Source organism: Mustela putorius, unplaced genomic scaffold, assembly GCF_011764305.1.
Source record: "Mustela putorius furo isolate JIRA1106 unplaced genomic scaffold, ASM1176430v1.1 tig00001114_pilon_pilon_pilon, whole genome shotgun sequence".
In the NCBI taxonomy this organism is placed as follows: domain Eukaryota; kingdom Metazoa; phylum Chordata; class Mammalia; order Carnivora; family Mustelidae; genus Mustela; species Mustela putorius.
In genome coordinates, this window is record NW_025421575.1 from 417,199 (window position 1) to 429,893 (window position 12,695).

Consider the following 12,695-nt stretch of genomic DNA (forward strand, 5'->3'; position numbering starts at 1 on the left):
TGCAAATGGCAAGATTTCATTTTTTTTGATGGCGTTGTGTGTACCATATCTTTTTTATCCATTCATCTGTTGATGGACATCTAGGCACTTTCCATAGTTTAGCTATTGTGAACTTGCTGTTATTAACATTGGGGTGCACGTGCCCCTTTGGATCACTACAAAATACCCAATAGTGCAATTGCTGGGATGTAGGTATCTCTGTTTTCAACTTTTTGAGGAACCTTCAAACTATTTTCCAAAGTTCCTGCACCAGCTTGCATTCCCCAAAACAGTGTAAAATGGTTCCCCTTTCTCCCCATACTCACCAGCATCTGTCATTTCCTAACTTGTTAATTTTAGCCATTCTGACTGGTGTGAGGTGATATCCCATTGAGGTATTTTTTTTTTCCTTCTCTCCCTTTTTTTTAAAAATTAACATGTATTATTTGTTTTAGGGGTACAGGTCTGAGAATCATCAGTCTTACACAATTCATAGTGCTCAACATAGCACATACCCTCCCCCAATGTCCATCACCCAGGCACCCCATTCTTCCCACTCCCCTCCCCTTCAGCAACCCTCTGTTTCTTTCCTAAAATTAAGAGGCTGTTATGGTTTGTCTCCCTCCCCGGTCCCATCTTGTTTCATTTTTCCCTCCCTTCCCCTAAGATCCCCCACACCGCCTTTCAAATTCCTCATATCAGAGAGATCATATGATAATTCTTTTTCTCTGAATGACTTATTTCGCTCAGCATAATGCCCTCTAGTTCCATCCATGTCATTGCAAATGGCAAGATTTCATGGGGGTTTTGATGGCTCTATAGTATTCCATTGTGTATTTGCACCACATCTTCTTTACCCACTTATCTGTTGACAGACATCTAGGCTCTTTCCAGAGTTTAGCTATTGTGGACATTACTGCTAAAAACATTTGGGTGCATTGTACCCATTTGGATCACTACACTTGTATCTTTAGGGTAAATACCCTGTAGTACGATTGCCAGGTCATAGGTTAGATCTGTTTTCAACTTTTTGAGGAACCTCCATAATGTTTTCCACACTGACTGCACCATCTTGCATTCCCACCAACAGTGTAGGAGGGCTCCCCTTTCTCTGCATTCTCACAAACATCTGTCCTTTCCTGACTGGTTAATTGTAGACATTCTAACTGGTGTGAGGTGGTATCTCACTTTGATTTGTATTCGTATTTCCCTGATGCTCACTGATGTTGAACACTTCTTCATGTGTCTGTTGGCCATCTGGATGTCTTCTTTGCAGAAGTGTCTGTTCATGTCTTCTACCCATTCCTTGGTTGGATTATTCGTCCTTTAGGTGTTGAGTTTGATAAGTTCTTTATAGATATTGGACACTAGCCCTTTATCTGGTCTGTCATTTGCAAATATCTTCTCCCATTCTGTCAGTTGCCTTTGGATCTTGTTGACTGTTTTCTTTGCTGTGCAAAATCTTTTGATCTTGATGAGTTCCCAAGAGTTCATTTTTGCCCTTCCTTCCCTTGCCTTTGTTGATGTGTCTAGGAAGAAGTTGCTGTGGCTGAGGTGGAAGAGGTTGCTGCCTGTGTTCTCTTCAAGGATTTTGATGGATTCCTGTTTCACATTGAGGTCTCTGATCAATTTTGAGTCTATTTTGTGTGTGGTGTAAGGAAATGGTCGAGTATCCTTCTTCTACATGTGGCTGTCCAATTTTCTCAACACCATTTGTTGAAGAAACTGTCTTTTTTCCATTGGACATTCTTTCCTGCTTTGTCGAAGATTAGTTGACCATAGAGTTGAGGGTCCATTTCTGAGCTCTCTATTCTGTTCCAATGATCTATGGGTCTGTTTTTGTGCCAGTACCATACTCTCTTGATGATTACAGCTTTGTAATAGAGCTTGAAGACTAGAATTGTGATGTCACCAACATTGGTTTTCTTTTTCAACATTCCTCTGACTATTCGGTGTCTTTTCTGGTTTCATACAAATTTTAGGATTATTTGTTACATTTCTTTGAAAAAAGTTGATGGTATTTTGATAGAGATTGCATTAAATCTGTAGATTGCTCTAGGTAGCATAGACATTTTCACAATATTTGTTCTTCCAATTCATGAGCATGGAATGTTTATCCATTTCTTTGTGTCTTCCTCAATTTCTTTCATGAGTACTTTATAGTTTTCTGAGTACAGATCTTTGTCTCTTTAGTTAGATTTATTCCTAGGTATCTTATGGTTTGGGGTGCAATTATAAACGGGATTGACTTCTTAATTTCTCTTTCTTCTGTCTTGTTGTTGGTGTAGAGAAATGCAACTGATTTCTGTGCATTGCTTTTATATCCTGACACTTTACTGAATTCCTGTACAAGTTCTAGCAGTTTTGGAGTGGAGTCTTTTGGGTTTTCCACATTAAGTATCATATCTGCAAAGAGTGAGAGTGTGACTTCTTTGCTGATTCAGATGCCTTTTATTTCTTTTTATTGTCTGATTGCTGAGGCTAGGACTTCTAGTACTATGCTGATAGGGGTGATAGTGGAAAGCCCTGCCATGTTCCTGACCTCAAGGGAAAAGCTCTCAGTTTTTTCCCATTGAGAATGATATTTGCTGTGGGTTTTTCATAGATGGTTTTGATGATATTGAGGTACGTACCCTCTATCCCTACACTTTGAAGAGTTTTGACCAAAAAAGGATGCTGTATTTTGTTAAATGCTTTTTCAGCATCTATTGAGAGGATCATATGGCTCTTGTTCTTTCTTTTATTAATGTATTGTATCACATTGATTGATTTGTGAATGTTGAACCAAACTTGCAGCCCAGGAATAAATCCCACTTGGTCGTGGTGAATAATCCTTTCAATGTACTATTGGATCCTATTGGCTAGTATTTTGGTGATAATTTTTGCATCTGTGTTCATTAAGGATATTGTTCTGTAATTCTTTTTGGTGGGGACTTTATCTGGTTTTTGGATCAAGGTAATGCTGTACTCATAAAATGACTTTGGAAGTATTCCTTCCATTTCTATTTTTTTGAACAGTTTCAGGAGAATAGGTATTAATTCTTCTTTAAGTGTTTGGTAGAATGCCTCTGGGAAGCCATCTGGCCCTGGGCTCTTGTTTGCTGGGAGATTTTTAAGACTGCTTCAATCTCCTTACTGGTTATGGGTCTGTTCAGGTTTTCTATTTCTTCCTGGTTCAGTTGTGGGAGTTTATATGTCTCTAGGAATGCATCCATTTCTTCCAGATTGTCAAATTTGCTGGCGTATAGTTGCTCATAATATGTTCTTATAATTGTTTGTATTTCTTTGGTGTTGCTTGTGATCTCTCCTCTTTCATTCATGATTTTATTAATTTGGTTTCTTTCTCTTTTCTTTTTGATAAGTCTGGCCAGGGGTTTATCCATCTTATTAATTCTTTCAAAGAACCAGATCTTAGTTTTATTGATTTGTTCAACTGTCCTTTTGTTTCTATTTCATTGATTTCTTCTCTGATATTTATTATTTTTCTTCTCCTGCTGGGTTTGGGCTTTATTTGCTATTCTTTCTCCAGCTCCTTTAGATGTAGGGTTAGGTTGTGTACTTGAGACCTTTCTTGTTTCTTGAGAAAGGCTTATATTGTTATATACTTTCCTCTCAAGACCACCTTTCTTCCATCCCAAAGATGTTGAACAGTTGTGTTTTCATTTTCATTTGCTTCAATGAATTTTTTAAATTCTTATTTAATTTCCTGGTTGACCCATTCATTCTTTAGTAGGATGCTCTTTAGCCTCCATGTATTTGAGTTCTTTCCAACTTTCTTCTTGTGACTGAGATCAAGTTTCAAAGCATTGTGATTCAAAGATATGCAGGGAATGATCCCAATATTTTGGTACCAGTTGAGACCTTATTTGTGACCCAGGATACAATCTATTCTGGAGAACGTTCCATGTGCACTAGAGAAGAATGTGTATTCTGTTGTTTGGGATGGAATGTTCTGAATATATGTGTGAAGATCATCTGGCCCAGTGTGTCATTTAAAACCTTTATTTCCTTGTTGATCTTTTGCCTATGTGACCTATTCATTTCAGTGAGGGTGTTGTTAAAGTCCCCTCCTATTATCAATGTGTTTTTTTGATTTTGTATTAATTGGCTTATATAATTTGTTGCTCCCATGTTAGGGGCATAGATATTTAAAATCTTTAGGTCTTTTTGTTAGACAGACCATTTAAGTATGATATAGTGCCTTTCCTCATCTCTTTCCTCATCTCTTATTATACTCTTATTTATACTCTTTGGCTTAAAATCTAATTTGTTTGATATAAGGATTGCCACCCCAGCTTTCGTTTTTTGTTTCCCCAGCTTTTTTTTTTTATGTCCATTATTATGATAAGTAGTTTTTCACACCCTCATTTTAAATCTGGAGATGTCTTTGGGTCTAAAATGAGTCTCTTTTAGACAGCATATCATGGGTCTTATTTTTTTTTTAATCCAATCTGATACCCTGTGTCTTTTGATTGGGGAATTTAACCCATTTACATTCAGGGTAAATATTGAAAGATAATAATTTAGTGCCATTGTATTGCCTATAAGATGACTGTTACTGTGTATTGTCTCTATTCTTTTCTGATCTATGTTACTTTTAGGCTCTACTTTGCTAAGAGGACCCCTTTCAATATTTCCTGTAGGACTGGTTTGCAAATTCCTTAATTTTTGTTTGTTCTGAAAGTTTTATCTCTCCTATTTTCAATGACAGTCTAGCTGGATATGGTGTTCTTGGATGTATATTTTTCTCATTTAGTGCTCTGAATATATCATGTCCATCCTTTTTTGGCCTGCCTGGTCTCTGTGGATAGGTCTACTTCCAATCTAATTTTTCTACCATTGTAGGTTACAGACCTCTTGTCCTGAGCTGCTTTCAGGATTTTCTCTTTGTCACTGAGATTTGTAAGTTTTACATTTAGATGATGGGGTGTGGACATATATTTATTAATTTCAAGGGGGATTCTCTGTGCATCCTGGATTTTGATGCTTATTTCTGTCCCCAAATTAGGGAAATTCTCTGCTATAATTTGTTCCAATATACCTTCTGTCCCTCTCTCTCGTTCTTCTTCTTCTTCTGGAATCCCAAATGTTTTATTGTTTCATCTTATGGTATCACTTATCTCTCAAATTCTCACCTTGTGATCCAGTAGTTGTTTATTATTCTCTTTTTCTCAACTTCATTATTCTCCATCATTTGGTATTCTATATCATTAATTCTCTCTTCTGCCCCATTTATCCTAGTAATTAGAGCCTCCATATTTTATTTCACCTCATTAATACTCTTTGATTTAGACTTGTTCTTTGATTTAGACTTAGTTCTTTTGTTTCTCCAGAAAGGGATTCTCTAGTATCTTCTATGTTTTTTCCAAGCTCAGCTAGTATCTTTATAATTGCCATTCTGAACTCTAGTTCTGACATCTTACTAATATTGGTATTGATTATGTTCCTGGGAGTCAGTACTGCCTCTAGCTCTTTTTTTTGGGGGGGGTGAGATTTTGTTTTGTCACTTTGTCCAGAGAAGAAGAGATAAATAGGGTAAAAACGACCCCAGAAAAATATACACTAAACATATCAGAAGAGACCCAAAACTGGGGGGGTGGGGTGGGGAAGATAGGACAAAAAGAAAAAAAAATAGTATGATCAGGTTGCTGATTAGAACAGAAGCACACACTAGATTTTGGGTGCAGTTTGGTCTTTTAGAAGAAATTGCCTCCCAAAATTTTAAAGAAAGAAAAACTTGTGTGTGTGTGTGTGTGTATATATATATATATATATATATATATATATATATATATATGGGTAATTATGATGAAAGGATGGAATAAAACTGTAAAGGTGAACATTTAAAAATATTTTTAAAAAGGAATTGATAAGATAGGAAGTTGGTTGAGAAAAGAAGGAAAATATTTAAAAAAGAAAAAAAAGGAGAGAATGTGATCAGGCTGGAATCTAGAACAAAGTCATACCCTAGATTTAAGGTGTATTTTGGTCTGTTAAGAGGAAACTGTATCCCAAATTTTTAAAGAGAGAAAAACTTATGTATATACAAAAAATAAAGTTAAATATAATGAAGGGATAGAATATGACTGTAAAAATGAAACTTAAAAGAATTTTTGAAAAGGAATTGACAGAAGAAGATGTTGGTTGAAAAAAGAAAGAAGAAAAATTCAAAAATATGGAAAAAGAAAAAAATAAAGTTTTAAAAAGTAACTTGAAAAACTAAAGAATCATGGGGGAAAAGCCGTGAATTCTATGTGCTCTATTCCCCTGGTGCTGGAGTTTTGCAGTTCTCATTGATTGGTAAAGTTGGTTTTGGTTGGATGTTCTTGCTGATCATCTGCGGCAGGGGCCTGTTGCAGTGATTCTCAAATGTTTTTGCCTGAGGTGTAATTATAATGCCTGTGCCAGGGGCCAGGCTAATAATCTACTCGGGTTGGTTCTCGGTAGCTTTTGTTCCCTGAAAGCTTTCTGTACAGCTTGGGAGGATGGGAATGAAAATGGCAGCTTCCCAATCTCTAGCCCCAGAGGAGCCACAAACTCAGGACCCCACTCTTCAGTGAGACCTCAGAGAAAAGCAGTAAATCGTTCCTCTCTCCCTGGTCTCCAGCCTCACTCCATGCTCACCTAGCCTGTGACTGAGCATTTCTATCTCTGTCACATGAGCCAGTTTGGCATTTCCAAACCCAGCAGATCCCTGTAGTGTGCTCCTGTGCTTCTCCTCCCAGGGGAAGAAGGGGATCTCCCCAGGTCTGCCACTTGCTGGGCCACTGCCCAAGGAGTAATGGCTCAACTGTGCCATGGATCATGGTTTATGACAACTCCAAGCTGAGACCCCATTCCTCAGCTCCATCTTTGCAGTAGAACAAACTTTTTAAAGTTCTAATTTTGTGCTCTGCCACTCTATCACTTGCCAGTAGCCAGCTGACAGAGGCTCCCACCCCCCATGGTCTATCTTCCCAAATATCTCCTTGGATTCACTTCTCTGCATGTCCTGCCTTCCAGAAAGTGTTTGCTTTTCTGTTCATAGAATTGCTGCTATTCTTTTCTTCAATCTGTTTTTGAGTTTGTAGGTGTTCAGAATGGCTTGATAACTATTTACTGGCTGAATTCCTGGGACCAGATGAAATTTAGGTCTCCTACTCCTCTGCCTTCTGGCTGATTCCCCCTTACTGATACAATTTCTTTGCTGGTTACTTGTCTATTCAAATTTTCTATTTCTTCCTGTTTCAGATTTGGCAGTTTGTATGTTTCTAAGAATTTATCCATTTCTTCCAGGTTGCCCAGATTGTTGACATATAATTTTTCATAATATTATTTTATCAAAATAATCACTCATATTTCAAATAATCCAATTTAGAAATGGGCAGAAGACATGAATGGGCATTTCTCCAAAGACATACAGATGGCCCATAGACACATGAAAAGATGCTCAACATCACTTATCATCAGGGAAATGCAAATCAAAACCACAAATGGGTATCACCACACACCTGTCAGAATGGCTATAATCAAAAACACAAGAAACAAGTGTTGGTTGAGGATGTGGAGAAAAAGGAACCTTCATGCACTGTTGGTGGGAATGCAAACTGATACAGTCTCTGTGGAAGACAGTGTGGAGGTTCATCTAAAAATTAAAATGAGAGAGCTTGAGTGACTCAATTAGTTAAGTGTCTACCTTTGACTCAGGTCATGATCCCAGGGTCCTGGGATTGAGTCCCTCATTGGGCCCCTTGCTCAGAAGGGAGCCTGCTTCTCCCTCTGCCTGCTGCTAGCCCCTCATTATTGTCCTTCTCTCCCTCTCTCTCTCTCTCTCTCTGACAAATAAATAAATAAAATATTTTAAAAATAAAAATAAATAACAATTAAAATGAGAACTACATGTGGTCCAATAATCTCACTACTGGATATTTACCCAAAGAGTACAAGAACAGTAATTTGAAAGGATACATGCACCTCTATGTTTATTGAAGAATCTTATACAATAGCCAATTCATGGAAATAGCCCAAATATCCACTGATATATGAATAGATAAAGATGTGGTGTACCTATATACGATGGAATATTTTTGAGCCATAAAAAAGGATGAAACCTTGCTATTTTCAACAACATGGGTGGAGCTAGAAAGTATAATGCTAAGCAAATAGATCAGTCAGATAACAACAAATACTGTATGATTTCACTCATATGTGGAATTTAAGAAACAAAACAAAGGGAAAAAAAAAAGAGGCAAACCAAACAACTATAGAAAACAAACATGGTTACCAGAGGGGAAGTGGGTTGGGGATTGGTGAATTAGATGAAAGGAATTAAGAGTGCACTTACCTTGTTGAGTACTGAGTAATATATGGAATTGTTGAATCATTATATTGTACCCCTAAAACTAATATAACACTGTATGTTAACTATACTGGAATTAAAATTTTAACTGTTTACAAAAAAAAAAAAGAAGAGTTACAAAAGGCCTTAAAGCCTATGAAATAATGCTGGCCATTATTAGTTATTCATTAGGAAAATGAAAATCAAATGAAAAAAAATGACATATTTCATACCCACTAGGATGACTATAATTAAAAGAATATATAATAACAAATGTGGGTGAGTTGTAAAGAAATTGAAACTGTTTTATCCTGCTGCTTGGAATACAAAATGCACAGACACTGAGGAAAGTAGTTCAGCAATTTTTCAAAAAGATGGGCATTATGGAGGACATGTGATGTGATGAGTATTGGATGTTATATAAAATTGATGTATCACTGAAGACTGAAACTAATGATGTTGGCTAACTGAATTTAAATTAAAAAATATATAAACATAAAATTACCATAATAAACTGAGTAATCCTACTTCTGGGTATATACCGTAGAGAACTGAAAACAAATATCCATACAAAAAGCAGCACATTACTGTTCATAACAGCATTAATAATAGCTAAAAAGTAGATACAAACTTATGTCTATACATTAAATACAGAAGGTGGTATATCAATGAAGAGGAATAGAATATTTGGCAATATAAGAAATGAAGTACCGTAACATGAATGAACCTTAAAACATTATGCTAAATGAAAGAAAACAGTTACAAAAGACAGAATATATCCATCACCCATTTAAACCATCCCCCCACCAACTTCCCCCCTCCAGTAACCATCGGTTTGTTCCTTACAATTAAGAGTGTGTTTCCTGGTTTGCGTCTCTTTTCCCTCACTATGTTCCTTCATTTTGTACTTAAATTCCACATATGGGTGAAATCAGATGGTATTTATATTTATCTGTCTGACTTATTTCACTTACAATAATACTCTGTAGCTCTATCCATCATTATAAATAGCAAGATTTCATTCTTCTTATGGCTGAGTAATATTCTATTGTGTGTATAATCCTTATCTTTAATATCTTCTATATCTTAAATACATATAAATATATTACATCTTCTTTATCCACTGATCAGTCAATGGACATTTGGGCTCTTTCCATAATTTGGCTATTGTTGATAATGCTGTTATAAACATGAAGGATGCATGCATCCTTTTAAATTAGTATTTTTCTACTCTTTGGGTAAATATCTAGTAGGGCGATTGCTGGATCATAGGGAAGGTCTATTTTTAACTTTTTGACGAACCTCCATACTATTTTCCAGAGTGGTTGCACCAATTTGCATTCCTATCAACAATTCAAGAGTGTTCCTTTTCCTTCATATACTTGCCAACACCTGTTATTTTCTGTGTTGTTAATTTTAGTCATTGTGACTGGACAGACACATTGATCAATGGAGCAAGGTAGAAAGTCCAAAAAGGGCCCACAACTATATGGTCAATTAGTCTTCAACAAAATAGGAAGGACTATCCAATGGTAAAAAGACAGTCTCTCCAACAAATGACTTTGGGTGAAAACTGGAAAGCAACATGCAAAAGAATGAAACAGGACCAGCTTCTTACACTATACACAAAAGTAAATTCAAAAGGGATAAAAGACCTAATCATTAGACAGGAAACTATCAAAATCTTAGTGGAGAACACAGGCAGTAACCCCTTTGACATAAGCCATAGCAACTTCTTACTTATATATCCTGAAGCAAGGGAAACAAAAATAAAAGCAAAAATAAAGTATTGGGACTTCATGAAAATAAAAAAGATTCTGCACAGTGAAGGAAACAATCAACAAAATACAAAGGCAACCTGTAGAATGGAAGAAGATATTTATAAGTGATATATCTGATAAAAGGTTAGTATCCAAAATATATAAAGAACTTACAAAACTCAACACCCCCAAAATTATCCAGTAGACATTTTTCCACACACACAAATGGCCAAAAGACACATAAAAAAGTGCTCAACATCACTTGGCATCAGGGAAATACAAATCAAAACCACAGTGAGATACCACATCACACCAGTCAGAATGGGTTAAATTAACCAGTCAGGAAATGACAGGTGTTGGTGAGGATGCAGAGAAAGGGGAACCTTCCTACACTGTTGGTGGGAATGCAAGCTGGTGCAGCCAGTGTGGATAACAGTATGGAGGTTCCTTAAAAAAATTGAAAATAGACCTACCCTATGATCCAGCAATTGCACTACTGGGTATTTACCCTAAAGATATAAATGTAGTGATCCGAAGGGGCATACACACCCCAGTGTTTATAGCAGCAATGTCCACAACAGCCAAACTATGGAATGAGCCTAGATGTCCGGCAACAGATGAGTGTATAAAGAATATGTGAAAAAAATATATATATATATGAATGGATAAAGATGTGAAAAAATATATATATGGAATATTATGCAGCCATCAAAAATGAAATCTTGTTATTTGCAATGACGTGGATGGAACTGGAGGGTATTATGTGAAGTGAAATTAGTCAATCAGAGAAAGACAATTATCATATGATCTCTCTGATATGAGGAATTTGAGAATTAGGGTGGGGGGTTGTGGGGAGAAGGGAGGAAAAATTAAACAAGATGGTACCAGGGAGGGACATAAGCCATCAGAGACTTTTAACCTCAGAAAACAAAGTGAGGGTTGCTGGAGGGAGGGGTTGGGTGGGATAGGGTGGCTGGGTGATGGACACTGGGGAGGGTATGTGCTATGGTGAGTGCTGTGAATTGTGTAAGACTGATTCACAGAACTGTACCCCTGAAACAAATAATACATTATATGTTAATAAAAAAAAAAAAGATGCTCAACACCACTCATCAGAGAAATACAAAATCAGAACTACAATAAATAAGTTGTTTTTAAGAAGATTTTTTTGGTGCTGACAAGCAGAGTTAGATTTGTAGCTCATTAATTTGTCAGGCAGAGTGGTCACTAGGCAAAAGTTCATTTTTATCAGCCTTTTCAAACAAGATTTTCTCATTCTTGCTAACTTCTTGGAATGCTGAAGTTAGACCCAGTTCAAAGGTTTAAAAAACAGGATATGCAAGGCAGTTGCTACAGCTTTATTTTTTAAATGGCTCTACCTATGTCATTTTTCATATTTCCCTCTTTGGCTCAAGATCTTTCTCCAAAAGCATCACTGATCAACCATTTGAATTGGGTTTTCTCATGTTTTCAGGGGTTCTTTTTATTAAGTTATTTATTTTTAGCATAACAGTATTCATTATTTTTTCACCACACCCAGTGCTCCATGCAATCTGTGCCCTCTATAATACCCACCACCTGGTACCCCAACCTCCCAACCCCCCCACTTCAAACCCCTCAGATTGTTTTTCAGAATCCATAGTGCCTCATGATTTACCTCCCCTTCCAATTTACCCCACTCCCTTCTCCTCTCTAACTCCCCATGTCCTCCATGCTTTTTGTTATGCTCCACAAATAAGTGAAACCATATGATAATTGACTCTCTCTGCTTAACTTATTTCACTCAGCATAATCTCTTCCAGTCCTGTCCATGTTGCTACAAAAGTTGGGTATTCGTCCTTTCTGATGGAGGCATAATACTCCATAGTGTATATGGACCACATCTTCCTTATCCATTTATCCGTTGAAAGGCATCTTGGTTCTTTCCACAGTTTGGGGTACAGATGGCCCTTCTTTTCACGACATCTGTATCTTTGGGGTAAATACCCAGGAGTGCAATGGCAGGGTCATAGGAAGTTCTATTTTTAATTTCTTGAGGAATCTCCACACTGTTCTCCAAAGAGGCTGCACCAACTTGCATTCCCACCAACAGTGGAAGAGGGTTCCCCTTTCTCCACATCTCCTCCAACACATGTTGTTTCCTGTCTTGCTAATTTTGGCCATTCTAACTGGTGTAAGGTGATATCTCAATGTGGTTTTAATTTGAATCTCCCTGAGGGCTAGTGATGATGAACATTTTTTCATGTGTCTGATAGCCATTTGTATGCCTTGATTGGAGAAGTGTCTGTTCATATCTTCTGCCCATTTTGTGATATGTTTGCCTGTTTCGTGTGTGTTGAGTTTGAGGAGTTCATTATAGATCCTGGATATCAACCTTTTGTCTGTACTGTCATTTGCAAATATCTTCTCCCATTCTGTGGGTTGCCTCTTTGTTTTGTTGACTGTTTCCTTTGCTGTGCAGAAGCTTTTGATTTTGATGAAGTCCCAAAAGTTTATTTTCGCTTTCAGTTTTTAATCCCTTATTGCTAGAGAAACTCATTAATCCCTCATTGTCAGGAAGGCTCATCCAGGTGTGTTTGTCTTGTCCCATGTTGGCAGGAAAGCAGCTTCCTTGGGACACTTTAAGGCACATTTGAGCA